The 23,375-nt window shown below is 29.3% G+C and overlaps 1 protein-coding gene across 2 annotated transcripts in view; it reads left to right on the forward strand.

Annotated features, from left to right (window-relative positions):
- The first annotated feature begins 392 nt into the window (after positions 1-392).
- LOC143193345 (scavenger receptor class B member 1) overlaps positions 393-23,375 on the forward strand; it is a 92,560-nt gene continuing 69,577 nt past the window's right edge. Inside the window, exon 1 of one of the 2 annotated variants that reach the window (XM_076399500.1) lies at positions 393-647. The gene's annotated coding sequence lies outside the window, so the exon portion shown is untranslated. Of the gene's footprint in view, positions 648-4,884; positions 5,039-23,375 lie in introns of those variants that run through there. The other variant, XM_076399501.1, reaches the window with a different exon arrangement.

Genomic DNA, 23,375 nt, shown 5'->3' on the forward strand with positions numbered 1-23,375 from the left:
TTATGAATTTTTAATTATGAGTAGTTTTATTTTTTTCGGCAGATATGTAATTTTACACTAAACTGAATTTTGTATTATACGTTTTATACTATTTACTGAATAATACAATACAGAAATATTATTTTCTTGTTTTCTTTTAGTCACATGCTAGCATAATTAGAGCGGTTGTTTTATATATACTATTGGCACATAATTGCAATAAATTAAAATTAAAAGGAATTTCATAATTATATTTGATTTTAGGAAATTTTGTATGTTTGATGCATTTTTGATGTCCGATAATATAATTATTGTTTTTTATCGATTTAATTGTCATTGTTATTGTGTTTGTACAAAGATCACTATTAATAGTTTAGTATTAAATTCTATTTGAATTGTTTCAACGGCTTGCTGATTGAAAGATACGTCAGTTTATGTGTCAAAGCAGCAGCGACCGAAGGTGATCAAAGCTGGACCGGCAAGGTCGAGATCATCGTTTAAATAATTCCGAAATAAATATATAGCAATAGTACCTACTAATCACCATCGGAGTTAAATGTTCGTAGAAGATACTGTACGTTGATATAGTGAAATAAAGAAAATTATACACACGAGTGTATTATTGGTTTAAAGGACAGTTTTATTTGTAGGAGCTTAAAAATATAATCGTAAGTAACTTAGTAATAAAATGTTTATAAAAGCTTTTAAAAATGTTTATGCTTCTTTATTTACTAAATATTTATTTATTTTAATTTAAAATAAAGACCTTAAAATATTATAAATAAAATATCTGCTATTGTTTGTTTTTAAATAACAATTAATTGTTTATATTTACAATTTATTTATTTTTATCTGGTTATACTATCCTATAAAAATTAACTAAACTTGGAATTTTCTTCTAAGAGTACTGATTGACCTTAAAACATGTAGTAAGTAAGTAAGTTATTCTTAGGTATAAAAATAATGAATGATATACATATAGGAAGAAATAGCGTTTTAGCATTAAATAATTGAAGCATTTATATTTGTGCAAGAATTAGTGGTTCTGGGTATATGTAAATCAACTTTGGGTGTATGTAGTAAATTTTATATGGTTAAAACAGCCTACTGTCACTGCTTTCAGATTAAGAAAAATAATTTGTAAATTACTAATAATAAGTGTAAGTAATGTAATACAATAATTATAGTAAGTGTAAGAAAATAGTGGACTATTCTTAAATACTCTTTCCCAAGACAGCTTCTGGATATCACTGCTGAATAGCTATGTTTAATGATGGGATATTCTTATATCTTATTATATTTTTTTAATGGACAGACTTTATGTGCTTGTGCGCCTGACTATTCTTCAAGCTATTTTATTTATAGATTATATTTACGTATAGTTCTAAGATCATTTAACTAATTTGAGAAAAATATGTTCTCTATATTTAAATGATATAGTACATAATGTACATAATAAGATCACAGACATGAAAAATTAATTAATAAATATTTATTAAATGATCTTTTTATTTAGGGATCCCATAATTTCAGTTATGGTTAATAACAATGGTTTAAATAAGAGAACACCTAAATCGGGCATATAAAATTAATATTGATATGAATTGATTTAAAGTAATCTAAACAATTTTTTGGTTTTAAAAGTTCGAAAACAATTCACTTTGCATCTTTAATAGCCGACCTCACAATATTCTTTACCCTCTTGGTGATATAGCAAAATCTTATTCATAGTGATAAAATTAAGCATTCAATTATTTTAATCCTTTCTAAAGTGAGATATGTCCGCGTATTTGTTCCACTCTTAGCAATTGTGTCATTTATTGTACAGACTTATACGGAAAGACTTACACAGAAATTAATTTAAATTTCATAGTGAAATTTACGCCTCCTGAGAAAAACAAAAATGTATAAAATCAAAAATAAGCAACTTAAATGGCATGAATGAATTTGCATTTTAACAAATGTAACAAATATTTATATTTTTAAATATTGATATGAATTGATTTAAAGTAATCTAAACAATTTTTTGGTTTTAAAAGTTCGAAAGCAACTCACTTTGCATCTCTAATAGCCGAGCTCACAATATTCTTTACCCTCTTGGTGATATAGCAAAATCTTATTCATAGTGATTAAATTAAGCATTCAATTATTTTAATCCTTTCTAAAGTGAGATATGTCCGCGTATTTGTTCCACTCTTAGCAATTGTATCATTTATTGTACAGATTTACACGGAAAGACTTACACAGAAATTAATTTAAATTTCATAGTGAAATTTACGCCTCCTGAGAAAAACAAAAATGTATAAAATCAAAAATAAGCAACTTAAATGGCATGAATGAATTTGCATTTTAACAAATGTAACAAATATTTATATTTTTTGTTTTATATAATTCAAAATTATTTTTACAAATTGGTTGCACATATTTTTTACATTTTTGGTTGCACTAGCAATTAAGCACAGAATAGACATACTTAGGAAGCCATCGAATAAGTATAAAGTAGTCAAATTTGCTACCTCTAAACAACCTGACGGCGAACCAAGCGGGTTTATTGATTATAAGAGAAAATTAAAACATATTTATATTACACGGGGGAATTAAAAAAGAGAATTTTATTTATATACTAATATTATTATAAAAGCATCAAAATACATAAAAAATAATGTCTAATCTGAAAACTGGTAACTTACTTTTTAATTGTACATTGTTATTGCCTAAAATATTATAAAGTAAAAGACTGTAAATTAAAAAATAATTTGTCCAAAATATACTCGAAAATACAATATTTCAATTTACTGAATATAATAATTAAATGTTATAATTTTGAATACGGAAACTCCTTATATATTTTGATATGTACTTAATTGAACACTATCCATTTTAAATGTAACCATAAAGCACTGTTAATTTTTTCGTTTTGAATTCCAGTTATTTTTTGAATAAGCAACATTTAATCATTATTTTTCTTATTATATTACGTTTGCTCAGGATGTTCTTCTCGGATCATTGATATATTAATCATTTTAGAAAAGATCACCATTTGCTGAAATATCAGAATTCGAATTTTCGTTTGTTTTTGTAGACTCTTTTGTCAATAAATAAAAAACTCTAGAGATAGCTTAGCACAAAAACGAATCAAAATAGGTCCCTGTTAAATAACATTTAGATAATATAACATAATAGCAGAATCATAAAAATATATGTAAATATTCTTGTTTGTGGTATTACCATATATACAGTTAGTTCTTTGTCCTTTTAGTGTTATAGTGCCTGGTTCTTATCAGCATAAAGTTGGAGGCAAGATTCTTGTGTTTTAACGCATTTGTAAGCATCTGTGGAGAAACATGTTTATCATTTTCGTTTACAAACCTCTTAATTTACTTCCTTAGAAAAATATTACATTGGTACTTACTTTTAATTCCTTTTGAAGGTTCTAATGTGGGCTGAGCAACTACTCTTTCCAATATCTACACACAAGACTTATATTAAAATTATAACTGTGAAATGCATAAGGAATGACTAAGCAATGATTCCATATTTGGGTGCATAATCATCTAATCAGTCTGAAATGCAAATAATAAACCTTCGTGTTCGGAAGCTTGATGTAGGAGATCCTAAGAGAATTTCTGAAATTTATTATTGGTAACTTAAAAATCCTTTGAAAAATAATTAATTTTATTTAAACCTTCACATCCTAGAAAACAACACTCTTATAATGTTCTTGCATTTAAACAAATAATATTTGATTGTAATTAATTGAAAGTATAATACGACCTTGTTATATGTCTTACAAAATTTCAAATTGAAAGAAATAAAATAAATCTGTCATCTTTTTACCTCCGTTTCTGTAATGATTCAGAGGCGTAAAAATGGTTACGAATGTGCCCATTTTAGTTCCTATTCTATTTCTATTCAATATATTACCGATACCATTCAATATTTAACCGAATAAAAAATAATATTGGACAATGTGTATCTAAAATTTGATCTGTACAACAACATAACGATAGCTTGTCCAAAGTACGGTTAGTAATATAATCATTTATTCATTTATGCACCTCTTCAGCATCTCACTCTGTGTGCCAGCGAAGCCATACTGCATCAATCTGAACAAGTGGCAATTAGAAGGTGCTATGTCAGGTGAATAGGGTGGCTGCGGCAGAATTTGCCATTCGAGCTGTAATAGCGAGCGTTGTTATGCAAGAAGATGACTTTGCATCTTTTACTTGCTATTGACTGCCTTTTTTGCGTTCATTCTTCTGAATTGATATTTGACGCGTGTAGAATAATGTTCAGTTTCATTTGGTTTTATCAACACTACATTTTGCTGATCCCATCATATACACAGCAAATTTTATGAACATAAATATATCGCTTCGGTATCAATACAAGACAGTAATTATTTAATATTAATGCCTTGTATTTTTACCAATAAATATTGTTAACGAAAATGTTTGCAAGCACATCATACGTATAAAAGTAAATTTTGTTATATAATACAAATATGTTGATGGCTTAATGCATTTGAACGACTTGTGAGATTGATTCTGAATAAGAGGTATTACTGTGGAAGGAACATAGTGTTAGGTAAAGACGTTGTTCTTTCTGGTCAAATAGAGATGGGAATTAAGGACCGATTATTTTTAATTTTAATGTTCAAGTTTTACTATTTTTGATTAAGGTAAATATTTAAAAAATATATGGATAATTAATACATTTTGTATTTTATTAATGGATTAAATGTATATGTGGAAATAGTACTCTTTTAAAGACTATTTTCAATGGCGTTGTATACTTGTGTTGATTCAGGTGTCAAAGCATTGACCGAAAGCGCGCAAAGACAGAGCGACAAGGTCGGCATTAACCATTTTAATCGTTTCGGTAAAAGTCGCAGTAGTAGTACTCGGTATTCACCACCACAACGGTTCGACTGCAGAAATTAGTTCAAAAGATTTTGCATTGTTCATGTTAAACAGCTTAAGAAATATCATTTCTAGGGGATAACAGTGCTTCTAATAAGATTGGGCGATTTACAATCTGAAGTCGTTAGGGATTAGTGGTAAGTTTTAAATTTCTAAAAATTATTTATAAAAAATTAAATAATTTTTAATTTAGGTTATAAATAGGTTCTCAAGACATTTGAAAAATAATTGAAATTAGTTAGCTAGGCTCAAACAATATAATAATAATACTTTGCAGAAATAGTATCCATATAAAGCTTTTTATTAGAAACTATTTAGGGTTTACTTTTCAGTTTAAACAATGTTAAAATATTAAAATGACATCGAATATTGATTTTTAAAACTTATTAATACTATAATTTGGGTTAGAATATTAAGGCTAAAAGACATCTAAATACTTAATAACATAATCTTGATTATAGTACAAATAAAATACATCTAAATATACTAATCTAACTAAAATTGATAATGGTTTTCGTATTCAGAATACAACGACCTTTATTAATAGATATAAATAATTTTTATTGCAAAATTAGACGATGTACAGTTTCTCCTAATAGGTTAACCTTTTTTTGAAAATTGGAGGTCTCATTTTTTACAAACAGGTTATACTAGTGCTCATCGTTGTTATTACCTACCCGTTCATATAACACTGGTCATATTCTGAAGTGATGCACGAATGGAATTTATTTGTTAATTTGTTATAATATGACTGGAAATTTTGGCCAGCTGAGTCTTGTGCCATTAATCTTGGGCCAGTAATGGTCGGAACGAGTAGCGGCTGGAGAGTACGCAAGGGTTTCTGTATAAATTTTCGCGAATTTTGTGTTAATGTTGCCAAAGGTCATATTTTAAAATCAGTTCAACATATTTCTGCTTTTATAACTATCGTTTCCTTTTTAATATTCAATTCAACCGCAATCGATAGATATTTCTAAGCTATTTTTTTTCTAACTATTCTAGAAGGATTGGAACAGTATATGTTATTCAGTTTTGATTTCTAGCTTTGCCTTAGGTTTTAAATAGTATACAGATCTCGTGCTAAAAATGTTTCATATGCCTTCATTTAATATGAGAAAGCTTATCATGAAATCTGACGAATAAATGAGTCATGCAAAAGTTCAAATGTCTCACAGACATGGTCCAATTGTCTCACGGTGTGGGCTCAAGTATACGCCATAGAAACCTTTTGAAAATTTACAATTCTTTCCACGGCTCCGAATTGAAGTCTGGACTTATTAATAAACGTCCAGTGAATTTACCATTACCAAATGATTCAGTTTTACTGGTGTTCCCGGATTTACGCGTCTAATATAATGCTATGATTCCTAGACCATCTATATAAAATCTATTTTAACAAAATATTAAAATATACTTAATTATAAACCATATATTTATCAATATCTTCATGAAATCCATAGTCAATACTAAATATTAGGTTTAGTAAAATAAATTCCATTCATTTTTCCTATCTCTCAGCCTTCTTCTTAATACATGTTTATCCAAGGGTTCTGTTAGGCCGCCCTCTATTCTTTTCCTTCTCGATCCTTTCTTCCCAGATTATTTTATCTATTTTGCATCCTCCATGTGCTGTAAGTGTCCCCACCAACTGAGTTGTCCCTTTTCTCTGCATTCTTGCAATGATTCAAGCCTGAGGTCTTTTTTGAGGTCTCATCTTTGTTTATCTCTTCATCTTGTCTCTAATTTTGCTGAGATATTTCATTTCTATAGCATCTTCTATCGCTCTTTGGCAAAACTCACGTCTGACAAGTTTGCAACCAAAAGGTTGCTATGGGGCTTGGTGGCGCTGTGGTAAAGACAACAGGACGGTCTTCCTACTGTTGCGATAGTCGTGGGTTCCAATCCTGCTAGGGCATGGTCGTAAATTTATGTTTATGATTCTTTAATATTTGTGATTGCTCTAGGCAAGAGTGTAAAATCCGACAAGAATATCCAGTCACGCCAGTAACCAGGCTGGGTTAGACCGGAAGTCTTCTGAGATGAAGTTGGTCATTCGCCAGTCGGTATGCTTAATGCCGAGGACCGTGGTTTGGAGCCCACGTTAAATAGTAGATCTAGTCCAGATAAACCGATAGTTGGTAAAAGGAAACTTTAAAATATGTCAAAAAAGGTTGCTATGTATATTGCTTTGTACGGATGACATTACCTTCAATTTTTATACCCAGATATTTATATGCTTGCTAGTTCTAATTTTACATATTTAATTTGGATATTTATTTCTTCTGGTTCCCTATCTCCATAACTCTCGGTTTGATTAAATCACTATTATATTATTGTAGTATAATATTCCACCTTCTTAAATTTGTCTATATATTTATATATTTTTCTATATGTTACCAACGTTGTAACAAAGAAATAAACGTTGTATGTTATATTTTAGTGTTTTCCAAAAGGCTTTCCAAAATCAATTGTCCCAGTTTCTTAACAATAAGGACAAGGGCTTCTGTAGAGGTACTAGACATTCAAGATGGCAACAAGTTATTAAACGAAATGGACTATGTATGACTTAAATTGGATCTATCCAAATATTTTAAATAAAACCTTCAATTCTGAGCAAAAGTAGTGCATTTTTTTACAACAGGTATTACAGACTCACTACTTCATACCCTCTATATTGAATCAAACGAGTACATAACTATTCATCTATTATGTTTATCCTTAATAACTAATAAATGTTTATGCAGTAGTTTCGAAATCATTATAATACTGTCAACATTAACGGCAATTATGGATTATTAACTATTTATTTTGTTTGGGTGTCGATTAAATTTAATTCCATTAAAATTATAATGATTTATTTTTCGGTTCAATATGATATATGAGATAATATATATTAATTTTTAATATAAATAGTTGTAAATAAGAGAACATGATCCTTGAATATTATCTATTAGTGATAATTATGTACGAGAGTAGAGTGAAGAATAATAAACACATGTTTATAGCCTTAGAGACTATAAAGATACATTAATTTTAAATTTTATATACTATATATATATACATATGCCATGCTTATTGATAAAATACGTAGTTTACGCTTCACTCCTACTATAAAAAGTAGACATTACAAATTCACCAATGATTGAGTTCAACATGACTATAGAATGCCTAAAAATGCAGAACATTGACAAAATAATTTTAACTCGGCATTTATATAATATTTTCTTATTAATTAGGTGTTGATTCGCCGCTTTTTTTTAAACTGCTGCAATTCTTCGTGGAATAGTTTTCAGCGGAATGTTGTCCCATGCTGAAATCGAGTCTGATGTTTTTTTGGCTAGGTGTATGAGAACATTATCCTCTTGAAATATGACAGTATTTGCCAGCAATATGCTAGTCATAGTAAGCTCTCCATCACTGAGGATGTCGATATATTCATTCGCAGTAAAGTCAGTTATGTGAACGAGAGCACTAGCTATATACCATGATATTGACGCCCAAATCACCATAATCACACTGGGTTGTAGGCTTAATTTCCAGTTCTCGATACATAATGGATTGATTAGACCCATATGATTCATTGGACTATACCATAATCTTCGAATCATCAAGTGTCCAGGTTTTATGATCGTTGTACCACTTCTTTCGCAGCCATAACCACTTCTTTCGTAGCTTAGCTTGGACTTCCGTTATAAAGAGTTTCGCAATCACAGCCTTTCCGTGAATGTTAGCATTGGGGAGCTACCTACAAACTGTGTTAACCATTTGTTAAACTGTTAACTGTGTATAGTGATTATCATCAAGTTTATATAACCGAATTACAAACGAAAAACCACAATATAATATTACACCATGATAACGTTCGCGTTCCTCTCTCCCTCACACCCAGAAAGGTACTGCCAAAGTTGAACTTGGAAAATGGATTCTATACTTACTTTACACTATCGATCATGTACTTATAAATGCGAAAAAAATATTTATGCGCGGTATGATCAAAATTGTTATCTCTTGAGGGAAATTTATTAATAGTTCTTTAAAAAAATAGGATATATGATTATCTTGCGAATTGTACTTTTATGAATTTTTCCTGATTTTGGTAATTGTTTTTCTAATAACCTACGCATTCCTGTAATAAAAAAAAAGTTAAAATGGTTCATACAAAAAGAAAAAAGTTCTGGAAGAAAGTTATAAAATAAAAATACCTACACACAAAATATGTGTAATAAAAATTAGTAGAGTAAAATAAATATTTTCATTCTTTTCAGTTAGAGCCTTTCCATTAGAGAGTATAACAGTTGAATAAAAACACTTTCGCATGCACTATTGTGATCACAATAAATTCGTATATTTTATAAATCCATAAAATCATGTAGATTTTATTGAATGTCAAAGCTTACTATATAATTTAGTGTATACGTTAATGTCTAATATATTTTTCTATATACTAATAATCTAATATTAATGTGGAATATCTCATGATTTAAGATAACCAATATATATGAATACATTAAGTAAATTAAGTTGAATTTTGAAACTGTTTCATCATATTTTATATTTAACATTATAATCTACTTGTATAAAAATATATTTTGAAACAATATAATGTTGCACTAATGAATAATAATATATTAAATACTAAATATATAAAATATCTAGTCTGTATCTAAATATTATATAATAACATATTATATAAGTTTGGGAGGAGGGGGGTATTTTGGACTGAAATTTTGAAAAAATTGAAATCTTAACCTTTAAGAATATGCCCTTAAGATGAATTTTGGAAATTTAAATTATTTTCGGAGATGTTTCAGTGACGCGGCATCTTAAAACGAAACTTTAAACGTGTTTTTCTTCAACTTTTTCGAGACGGTTGGCATAAAATTTGGTGTGAACTTACTGTATATATTCTTCTATCGTATGAAAGTAAATAAGTCAATTAGGGTTATCCGAATCAGAATTTTTTTGCCATTTTTTGACATTTCCGAACATTTTAAAAATAATATATAATAAATAATAATAATAAATTTAAATTTTACTGTAATCGATTTATTCGAATTTCTAAACTAGAATGCCCCTTTTATATGGGTTGCCATAACTACCAAAAGTGACGATGTCGTGACCTTGAGCTTGAATCGATTTTCAAGTTGAATTATGCCTAAGATTGAGTTTTATACACCGACAACCTACATATCCACACAACACCCTCACTGTTGCATATATATCTCCATTATATACCATTTATATCCATTTATACTTATCGTCAGTCATATTGTTAATTAATAACGAATTGTTTATTTCACTCACTAAATATATTCAAAATTCAGATTTTAATCATTGTATTATTGTCTATAACGTAAAGGGTTTTAAAAAATGAGCGATTAACAAGCAGCGTGTTAGGTATTAATGAAATAATTTTTTTATTTGAAAAATCCATGCATTCCCTCATATAGAGAATATAACATAGTTTAAATCAAATGCAACCACAGCATTTCTCGGTGAGAATTAAGTGGCAACATTTTCAATGATTCTGTCGCACAGACTATTATTGGTTTATTGCTTATTTGAATTGAACTATAAAACTGTGACTATGACTGTGAGAAAATACCAGAAACAAAAGCCAAATTCATATTTTTTTTCAAAAACTAATTGATCTTAAAAGTTGTGATCATTATATCAATCGTTTTTGATCGTGCTCCTAGATTATTTTTATAATCCACGATTTAGTGAGAATCACACATTTCTAAGCCGAGAAAAACTCGAATTAGTATATCTTTATTGAAGTTAATATTATTGATTTTTTGGATCTAATCTGTAATGATTAATTGCAATTATTACAATTAACATGTATATCTGGATCTTACTAAATGTTTATCACAAGTTTATGAAACATTGTTTCCATCGCCTATTTGTTTTAAATTGCGATTTATAACAAGTATTTTAACTAGAAATTGTTTAAATTTACTGAATTTTAATTTACTAAATAACTCCCTGTTCTTGTGGTAAATGATTTCTTAAATATTGATATCGTTGGATTCGTTCATATTGTTTTGGATTTGTTCATACGAAATTGTACTGCAATTGAATATGTTTTTATAAATACTTTATTAGTTGAATGAATCAAATAGATGGGATCTATAGCATTAGATCTGTTTCATTGTCAATAGAATTCACGCTAAACTGCATGGGAATAGTATGACTATATACGCTTGGCACAAATTTTATTGGCTCGATGACGATAATAGCTAATTCCCAACCAATAAACGCTCTCATTCAGGCCTTCGTAATACATCAAAGCAACAATTCATACTGAACGACTATCAAGGCTCAGTAAAATAGATACTGAATAATATGTTCGAAAATGTTTAAATGCTAGACGTGACTGTTATACACGGTTTTGAACCTGATCCATCAAAAGCTGTTTATAAGCCTTTAATGGCTATTTATTGAATTAAAAGCTATAAGTCAGAAATGAACAAATGAATCTGCTTCATGTATTAGGGATCAACGATAATCGCTCATCATGCTTCATCCAAGTTTTGTGGGAAAAAAATGAAGATGTGTATGCAGATAATTTATTCTGAGAGGCATTGGAGCTATAATCTTGTGATAATTTTTATAATAACTTTATAAAATAATTTAAACCGTCGATTACGTGTTAATCCCTTAATTTGTGGTTACCGAGAAAATAATTATAATACTTGAAACCATGCTGCTGCATCATCAGACATTAAATATTTTGTAAACGCGTCTGCCATTAGTTTGCGTATTTGAAGTTCGACAAATATTCCTTACGTTATTGCTCGCCGTTAATGAAGATGTTCTTAAGGCATTTCTTATATTTGTATATAGACAAATTAGCAATGCATCACTATCCATAAGTGGAACTAGCTTAGATACTGATGATACGCCAGGATATCTATACTATACTATGCTATTTTTTACATTTTCAGCGACGATATTTTTCGAGTAATAGAGGCAGTCATCTACATGTTTTTTTCCATAACGTACTCACGCAGAAAATGAAAACTATAAATTTTCACCAAGTGAGCTTTATTCTTGTACAGATTTATTCTGCGGGCGCTGAAAAACAAGTTCGGTACCTATGGCTTGTCAGCTTATTTGCTACAGCAAAATCAAAGTACCAAAACATCAACCACCATAAACGTAGCACAATCATAGCACACAAATGAGTCCCAAATGATGTTTAATGCAAGATCGTCAGCTGACAACCATAATAAGAGCGCAGTGCTGCCACCATGTGCGAACTCGAATGCTAGAACCAATTTTGACACAGGGATTTTCAGATCTTCAGGGCATCAAGTAATGTAAGAATCGTTCCCATCTGTTCGGATCCAAAAGTTAAGCCGAATTTGTAAAGTTGTGATATTAGTAACCAGTTAATTGGTATTTAGAAATTTTTTTAAGATGATGTCAATAATTATTAATATTGCTATATATGGCGATTAATATATTTATTATTGCTTTATATCAATTATGGTGATGTCTGAATTAAATATTTCGTAAACTAGTTGATTAATAGTGGAGAAATATAATTACCGTCGACGAAATTATGTGTTTAATCAAGTAATACTAAAACTGTGTAACTAATAAGCGCTATTAAAAAATTGATATGATAATTTTTCATGTGCCACCCTATTTCTGTACCATTTTTTGAAATCGTTATCTATTAGATTTTCGATTTTATTTCTTCTTTCATCCTAAAGGTATATTTTCAAGGTATATAAAGACAAAAATGTCTGTGAGAAACATGTTCACCTTTTATTGGAGAGACATGTCCAAACCATTGTAATCACCCAAATTCACTACTCGGAATACTCTGATAAACTTCTTATTGGTCGCCATAAGTTCGCATTTGGTAACCATCCTGAAGAGCATTACTTCGGTTCAAATTCCGGTACACTAGGTTAAAGTATTCTTTAAATAATTAAAAACCAACGAGAGGGACATGCGTTTATAGTTACAATTAGACCCGGTACGTACCTGCCATAAGGTTCTCGCAGTTTTTAGAAATATTTTTTATCTCACCACAATAATGGTTGTTATTATATTTAGAATAAATTAAATTTTATATTATATTGATATATACTTGTAATATTAACAGTAAAAACTGCTATCGGGCTAAACTGAATTTAATTCACATAACATTGAAGTATTCATCCTTGCATATATATGCTGAGTTAGCCCCTTCGTGCGATTTGATGTGTATTACATTATACAGCCTGTGCTAAATTGCAGTAATCAGTTTTACCTTCTGCTATTTCTGGGCAAAAATTGGACAAAGCTATTTTCAAACAAAAGGATTAACATATATGGTAGATATATCAAAATTCGTAGCTAATTTCTCTCAATGTTTATCGAATTATTAAAGATTTATATTGTATGGCGCTGTCGCAATAGAGCTGAATGCATTTCTTCTAGTCTGTCTACATCTATCAGAGCAAACTTCATATTTAATATCGAAATTTCAATAACTAAAATGGGAACACTTATTATCAAAAAACACCACACAATTTTTTATGGCTATGCTATGCATTTTTCTGTTTTTAGAGCAAAATGTAAAAACTTTCTAGAAACTTCAGTTTTAAAACGCAATACATTTTGACTGAATAAACGCGTCATTCGAGTAAACATTTATATTTGGAATGTTACCTTTGGACTGTTACTTTTCAAACGTACTATAGCAAGTGATTGGATTGGAAAAGTTTTACAATACATATACGACTTTAAAGCCATCTATAAGGAAAAACCGAAATGCCTTTTTCAACCTTATTCAACCTTATGTTTATATTTTATACCTAAAACTAAGGACAACTTTTTTACTGAATATCTTTTGGCTAAATTATTAGTGAACGAATTTTTTACTAAATATCCCAGGATTTTATGCTACAGTACTAGAGCTAAACCGAATATATTATTTTGTAAAACCACATTTTTAATTATTTATCAAGCTGGATTTATCTTTAATAATTTGTTTGGGATACACTCATAAATTTACTCCACCAAGTTTTTATAAATTTTTTACATATAGGAAATCAATAAGGAAAATTATTCATTTTCCAGATATCATAAGATATTATGCAATATTCCAACAACAAAACTATACGTGAATAAATATTTCTTCTACGTCTTTTATGATTTAGTCCATATTTCCATTAAAAAAACATAGATATGATCTTATTTCAGATGCAGATATGTCGTTTTTATATACACCATATCAGTATTTTATCTATATTTTTATAGCTTATAATAGTTTATAGGGGCATTAAGAATATATTGTACGTAAAACCCATTTCAAAGAAGCAATGCAACAAACAATGAATAAAACATAACCTTGATAAGTTTAACATTTTAACTATTTTCATAACTATTATATTTATATTTATATTAACTGCATTATAGTATTAACCGAATATCAGTAATTTATGGGTAACATGTCTTGAAAAAACTGTTTTTTTAGTAGTAAAACGATTTAATACATTTTTATATCTAGTAAAAGAAAACCATAATGGTATTTAATATTTACTTCACTAAAACTACATAACCATTATTTAAATTTAGTTTTTTATATAGAAATTATATATTCAACAATAAGTCAATGAATATCTGTAATAACACATTTGGAATGGTAATATAGAATGTTCTGAATATCGTTTACTCAATGGAAGGTTTTGAAAATAGGGATTTCAGAAATTTGTTTTTGTTATATTTCGCTTTTTTATATTCGAAAAATGGAAAAATGTAGCGCGTAGTCATGAACTGAAAGTTGGTGTCATAAGGTTCTTAAAAATGTCGGGATATATCGACATATTACATTTCTCGACATCGCTAATTTGCTAACCATGGATTTAAACATATCAAAAGAAGCGTTATATTTGGGATCCACAAGCGTTATAGTGAAAAGGAGTTTCAATGCTTGAATCGTTAACGTTAAAGAGGATTAAGCGTTTGGTGGGACAAGAGCCAGCACAGCTTGTTTCATTTTTTTTTTTTGTCAAATGTATATATTATCAACAACTAATGTGATTGAAATAAGCGATTAAAAGGAACGTCCGGTATCGATCAATAGGAAAAACCTTGTCTTCCATCCCGAGAATGCTAAACTACATACCGTACATTCTACCATGAGAAGATGCAATGAACCTTTAATTTGATGAAGAAGTCACTGGTATGCAATTAATATATAGATGATTATAATTCAATTCAATTAATTATTTAGTATCTTACAATTAACGGATGAAGGTATTTAATGGACGAATTACTAATTAAATGCATTTAATAAAGTATTTGTATCAACGAATATTGCTTATATTAGTACTTGCATGTATTTTGATCAAGGGTATATAGAAGATACCTAATAATATGATCAACATGCAACATGCATGTATAAATTTTGTAACATTGCTTCTATATAAATAGTGGGATTTTATTGATCAGTTCACATGTCAAGTCTTGTAGGTTACATTTCAGTATATTATATATTTTGGGATGTTTTTCGGACTTTTAAAACAAACGATCGGTGAAATATGTGGAAAAAGCTGAATTGTTTGACGTTTCACGAGTGATAATATTCACGGTAATGACAGTATACATAAAATATGATATCATTGGGGAAGAGTAGTGCGCGAAACTTAAAATTAATTGAAAGAGGCTGAGGAATATTAAAAAGGATCGTGACCAGAGCAGCAAACTACCGATGTAAAAGTGATAGCAGAGCTCAACACTCCTTGAGTACTAGTATGACAGAAAAGTACGGCGGTGTCTTCAAAAACTCACATTCGCGAAAGGGTTAAGATTGCGAAACCCTTTATAATGGAAGCCAATGCTAAACTATGAAAGTAGTGGTGTAACGATCATAAAACCTGATGATTGGAAGAATGTAGTATAGTCTGAATTATAATTTACGTTGCCTACTACAAACAAATTGACGAGTTTATATATATGTGAGATTGCGTGTGTGTATATATCAGTATGTGAGAACTCCAAGAGAATCCTACGAAACTACGAAAAACGAAAAAAAGCGCCCCAACTGCTCATTTCTTACAGTCAAGCATGGGAGAGGTTCCATTATGATTAGGGCGGCAATATCTCAGTGTTCAGCTGGTCCTCACATTCACATTATTGGTAGGATTATTATTAGTATATTACTGCTAAATACTGACATATTCCAATATGACAATGCGCACATAAACACAACTAAAAAAGTTCAGCTTGGGTTTGATGAGCATCAGAATTTCATCAATTATCATCTCTGGCTAGCGCAATAATTAAACATCAATATAAATTAACCATTATGCGAAGTTTTAGATAAGAGAGTGATAGATTTCCATCACCATTAATTGAGCTAATGGCGACTGTTTGGGTAGAAGAATGGGATAATATGAGACACCCTATGAATCTGCTGCTCTTTTATAAGCAAGTGATGGCTTAAATAAATTAATATTCTATATAGGTCATATTATTTTGCCCATACCCTGTATATTGGTAGAAATGCAAACAATGAAGTTATTATTATGAAATTATGTGAACAACCTAACCTAACTATTATTTTTTAACGGCTTTGATATTTCTCTACATCAAGTAATATATTTCTATTTAGTATTATCGAATTATTCAGATGCTAACTATTAAACGCTCAGATGAGAATGCCATTCATGAAATTGGAACTCCAGTTAGAAAATATAATTTTGAATCGTTTTAACATCACCGTTTCTTTTCCTAATACACCAAAGAAAGTATTTTGTGGCGTATAGTGACTGCATGTAGTATGAGAGCAATCAAAAATGGATCCACTACAATAGTCAGAAGAGCAGAATTTTATGGATCAGTCCCAAGTAGCGATTCACACTGACCTCAATCGAATAAACTGAATAACGACTTGCTATAAAAAAAAAACTAGCGAGTAACATAAAGTCATCTTCTCGAATAACAACGTTCGACCACACGCTGTAAGACTTGTGAAGTTCTTTGAAGTTCTCGTTCTTCCTGCTGCGTCCACTTTACTGCATCAGATGTAACAACATTTAATTACCACTTGTTGAGATTGGTGAATCTTGATATAGATTACCGATTTACTAATAGTACCGATACCGGATCGAACCGATTTTTCTAAATAAAGGCCTGTTTAACATGACTCAGCCATATACAAGCTACTATCATTTGAGTCAAATGTTAGTAATCACAGCCGATGTTTTCTACAACACTACGTCCTGGTATAAGTTGAACAAAATGGGTCGATGTTTTATAATTAAATTCTTTGCACTAGTTGGTTAAGTTTTAGCGATTTATTTTCTTGCAAGCTATTTTTCACCTTCTATAATGATTTTAACAAGTATTTGTACTTTGTATTGACACATAATAAACAAATGTAAATATGGATTACTTTATAATGAACACTTCGCGTTAATAAACAATCCTAAGGATATTTTCTAGATATAACTTTAAGGGATTTGTGTTAAATTACAAATATTTGTATTTTAATTGATATTCTTGTAAATGAAATACTGACATTTTAAATACCTACTTAATGGTGTCTAACATCTATTTTTTATATTTGTTAAGAGAGCTAATTACTATCAAAATATTGGGTATGTTTTGTAAGCAAGAGCGAAGCTTATTACATATTAGTCTCAATAGTCAGAATAATTTTGAAATTTACTCAACTGTTTTAGCTTTTAATTTACTCAGCCGTAATTTTCCTAACAACCCAATTAGCTATTTATTGTTTTATAATTATTACTTTAAAAAGCTTCCTTTTCTTCGCGCTTAGATGAAGTTTAAATTTACTCATCCCAGTATTTCTAGTACCGCAATGAACACACACCATTCTTTCAAATATTTCTTACTTGCTTTAGTAAATATTGCACTAGTAGTTTTTTTAATATTGCGCGTTAATAACTGTGCCAGATTCTTACAATTTTACCGCTAGATTACGGGCCGCGTGTTGAAGAAAAAATGTTTTTTTTAACCGCCAGGTTATTTTGAATCCGACTAATTTCAGTGGTCAATTAATGATGATGAGAAAGAGATAGAGAGAGAGAGAGAGAGAAAGAACATGAGGAACAAGTTTTTCGAAAAATGGGTTCAAAATAGTTAAAAATTATATTTTAAAAAGTTTTGAAGTATTTAGAACATAATTTAGAAGACTATTCCGAATATAATAAATAATATTAACTTACTCGGTATATAATTATAAATATATAGAAAGTTTTAAAGACCTGCACTGCTCTGCTCGACAGTGGCCCAATTTCTTTTTTATAATATGAATGCATTCACTAAAAATCACACATAAATACGCCTCTTTCCACTCCATGAATAGAAATAACTTCTAGATTATATTTTAAAACTAAAATTAGTTAGTATACGTCAAATAATGAAACAACTAATAGTCTTGCTATAAAATCACTCAATTTAAGTAACTACAGTGTAATTTGAACAATTAAATAATATTTTCGTTAGATCAATCTTCAGATATTGTAAACTGCTGCTCGTAAAGCTACATTAGTTTATATTCTTCGCAGTTCACTGAATATCATTTTCCATTAATGATAATGATTATGATGGATTAATGATTAGTTAAATTAGAATTGTTAACTGGTATGGGCTTTAAACAATTTCTAATCTATATCAGACACTGGCATCTACGCGAATCGCCTAGTCTTATTAGAGCTGAACATTTTCTAATCATCTGTTTCTATTGAATTACAAAAATATTTCAGGTAAATATTATAAATGTATAAAAATAAATACACTTTCACAATCTAAATAAATTTAAGTCGACAGGAAGATAATTTGCCGTTGTTTTTCTTGAATTACTAGACCCGGTGAACTTCGTATAACCTACATATATTTTGTAAATTCAGAAAATAAACAATAGTCACTTCGTCATCAGATTGAATTCGACCCAAACTATTTTGAACATTTTGACCACATCGTTGTCCTGATGAAGAAATATTTGTAGTTCTTAGGCAATAGTTTACATTTTTGTTGGATAGTAAGTGATAAATTTGTCCTCCTATCCACAATTGTTTCAGATTTTATTAACTTATTTCTGATATAAATTTGAATGTTGCCAAAACAATTTATGTTATAACGCCTTGAAAGTGGACATGAATTTGTCCAATATGCGTTGCGTCAAACGACGTCATTTGTAAAGAACTATTATATTTTTGAATATTGACCAATAAGAAGGTAGAATAATTTCTCAATCCCTTAAACTATTAAACGTAATGGACCTGGTAGTGGAACAAATTATAGTAATTTTACTTTTCTATCGGCACAACATAATCCGACATATGATATTGTAACACTAATTGAATTATTAGAATGAAAGTCTTCTATATGGAACACTATTAATGAAAATAATAAAAACAAAATACGGTGCCGTGCCGGTGCCGCGCGGTGTGCAGGAACTCTGGATTCTACCCCAATCTGCTTCATTCCCATTCTCTCCAATCGATATACCTATAAATAATAATATATATAAAACGGTTAGTGCTGAGAAATTATCTTCAATGTTTAATACATTATATAGTCGAATTATGATTTGATAATACTGGCTTATAGTTTTAATCAGTATTTAACATATTTAGTGACAAAATAAATTTCCGAACGCGACCATAAATATCCGATAACTAACAATAAAGGAATATTTCTTTCTATAAAACGTCTTAATGTTATGCTTTATTTGTGATTTATAGAGTATATTAGAGCTTTTTCCAGATCACCAGGATTTACAGTAACGTTTCCACAAGGCTGTTTATAACATACATATATCTGACAATAATATACTATTGTAAAAACTAACTAATGACTTGGAAGTTTGGATTATGTAAAACGTATATTTATTACGCGCTTGCATATGTTCCGATCACTCTTTCACTTTAAAAAGGTATTTACACTTTACTTTTTTAGAAAGAAAATTAAATTATGAGAATAATTGGGGGAATTTATATTAACCAAAGTAATTTCCAACATTTCTTATAACTTTTTCACATTTATCTGGCAACATGAATATACAACAAATGTGAAATAAATTTAAATTTTGGCAATTGACAATTTAAAAATAAATTGTTTAAATAATCATTTGGGTTTGGGAGATATCCAATCAACGTCTATTTTTGCACTTGTTCAGTATTGATTTGGATCTTAATGATTTAAGGTTTGAAAACAACAGTTGATTCGTCAACTGCCGAGTTGTCTGAAGGTTCTTTGAGAGTTTAAGTTGTCATTCACATCAAGTAATTGAGCATCGTTATAAGCTTCAAAAAGTTTTTGATAAGCTTTGGTATCAGATTTATAAAAACAAAAAATAATGATTTATTATTATTGTTTATTGTTTCATAATTAGTATGTGTACAGACTGAGTAACTCAATACTATATGGAAAACTATTATTTTATATATATCATCGAATTTAATACTTAGGTTAGTAGTAGCAACATAATAAATTTAAATTTAAAGTACTTCTTATTTTCAGTAATAGATATCAATGTTTAAAATACATACAATCCAATTATTTAACATTTTTCTTCGATAATGTTCTCAAAAAAATTAAATATTTTAAATAATAACCTTATAGCGAGTTCTTAAGTGATATTCCAACCTATTGGCATAAATTGTTATATTGTGTTACACAATATGAACTTAATGATTTTCTCCTATCAATTATCACGCGCGTTGTGAGTTGAATACTGTTATTACATTCGACGTGAAAATCACCTGATATTAAAAAGGAATAAATGCTTTAGTTTTTTTATATATCGTATATGGTGGGATATATGCATTTTATAACAATAGGTTACTTGTTTAAGAATAATTAATAACTACTAGGACAAGAAAAAAATAGAATTGGGAATAAGTTGAAGAAAGTCATATTTTGAATTCAGTACCATTGTCAATATTTTTCTGATCTTTTCAAAATTATTTTAAAAATATTTGTTATATTTTAAAACTAACCAACATAATAAAATTATTATGGTTTAAATAGCTAGTTGTTTACAAAAATTAAATATTTATTCCCAAAAATATATCGATCATTTATATTTTGTTTAGTTTTAATATCTTCTATATAACTTGTCTCTTTTCATGGAGACTTGCCTTTTGATTATTGTTTAGGTTATCGTAATTTTCTTTATTTTTATTGGACATTTTTTTTATTTTATTCGGATTTATTTTTTGATAGAAGGTAAAATATCTCATAATGTTAACAAACTAATTATGAACGTATTATAAATACTTTAAAAGTAGAAAGAAAATAATAACGGAATTACATAATTTACAGCCGATTAAAATATAAGGATCCTAATATTATTCCTGCTCAGAAGCCTCATCTTTCATAAAATAAAAAAGACTTTCAAGAATACTTTTTGAAAGGTTTAGTAGATTTATATGAAGGTAAGGTGGATTGGAATATTAATATTGTTTGAATTAGCCAAATAACTTACGTCAAAAAACATTTAAAATATAGACACATTTTCCCAATATCTATCTACCCATATAAACTGTCATTTTACTTAAGGTGATGATAGTATATAATTATGAATTGAAATAACAGACTAAGAATTGTTGTGAGCTTCTGTTTCTCAATAATAATTTCTTATTATAAATAACTTCCTTTATATGAAAAAAGTTTTACAAATATGATGTTTATGTTAATTTTTTTATTAGAATTTATAAATTAAAATGACATACTTACTGTTGAATGAAAATTATAATTATAGTCATTGGAATAATGTTAATGAGGTTGATAAATACATTTAAATTTTCATTTGGCAATAGTAATTAGTTCCAGTCGTAAAATAAAAGTGGCCACATACTGATAGATATAAAATTATCTTAAACAATAAAATATGTGTTTATATAATCTTAGAATACAGCTGTAATTACAATTACAAATGTTTAATTATTATGGCCGGTGGGGTAATACTTTCCGCTTAACATCTTTCAACTATATTTTGAATGATTTGTGTTGTATTATGTATTTGTGTGCATATGTATTGTAACAGGTCAATTGAAAAGTTCCCGGTCTGACACATAGATGGCGCTATTAGAATTAAATCCATATGTTTTTTAGTTAGCCCTAACCCTCAAAAGATGCGTGTATAAATATGACATCTGTCGGGTCATTAGTTTGTGAATTATAGCATTTTGAGTGAAGCAGCTTTTGTTATTGTGAAAAAAGGATAAAAAGGAATTTCGCCTGTTGATAAAATATTGCTTTTTGAAGGGAAATATATAGTTGAAGCAAAAACTTGCTTGAAGCTTGATTCCGAGTTTCCGGACACTGCCCCAGGAAAATCAACCATCAAAGATTGGTATGCTAAGTGGTGAAATGAGCACCGAATACGGTGAATACAGTGGACGACCAAAAGAGGTTGTTACCGACGAAAACATTTAAAAAATCCACAAAATGATTTTGAATGACCGTAAATTGAAATTGAATAAAATAGCAGAGACTTCAAAGATATCAACTGAACGTGTACACCATATCATTCACGAATATTTAGGTATGAGAAAGCTCTGTGCAAAAAAAATGACGAATTGATGATTCGGAGCAGTGTTTGAAGATGATCAAGCTTAATAAACCCGAGTTTTTGCGTCGATATGTGACAGTGGATAAAAATGGCTCCATTATTTTACTCTGAAATCCAATCGACAGTCATCCGAGTGGACTACACACGATGAATCCGCTCCAAAGCGCGCGAAAACGCAACAGTCAGTTGGCAAGGTTATGGCGTCTGTATTTTGGGATGCGCATGGAATAATTTTCATTGGCTACCTTGAAAAAGAAAGGACCATTAACAGCGATTATTACATAGCGTTATTGGGCCGTTCGAAGGAGGAAATCGCCGAACTGAGGTCTATTTTGAAGCAAAGGACAAATCATACTAAAAAAAGGTATCGAAAAGTTGGAGGGTCGCTATAATCAGTGCATCGCCCTTGAAGAGAATTATGTTGAATAAAAAAAAATTTGCCAAACAAAGGTGTTTTACTATGGAGGGCCGGGACTTTTCGAATCACCTGTTATTTTATTGTGTTGTATGGTGATGTATAGTCGAATTTAAAAGGGATTTTCTCGTATTTTGCAATATTGTGGTCGTTCTTACAGGAGATTACTTTAGTTCCGAGTTCAACAGTATTAGTTGTTATGTTTTTATAGCGAGCCTAAGTTAATTTCTAGCGGTTTATCTAATTCATAGTATTAGGTGCTTGTATGTACTTTGGTCATTAATATCTATTCGTAAAAATCCGAAGTACCGATCTACTATGAAAAATCAATAAATCAACTTATAAATCAACAATAATCAAATCTAAAATCAACCAACTTAACTGAATACGATGGTTTTGTTATATCTCTACAGTTTATACAGAGTAAAATGGCGGAAAGCTTTAAATTGTATTTTCGACATTACTTACTTTTACGATTTGATTTGATTAAATTTGTCGGTGTCCATTA

Source organism: Rhynchophorus ferrugineus, unplaced genomic scaffold, assembly GCF_030347505.1.
Source record: "Rhynchophorus ferrugineus isolate W39M unplaced genomic scaffold, kcgeb_rfMv2 rfM3, whole genome shotgun sequence".
Classification (NCBI taxonomy): Eukaryota; Metazoa; Arthropoda; class Insecta; order Coleoptera; family Curculionidae; genus Rhynchophorus; species Rhynchophorus ferrugineus.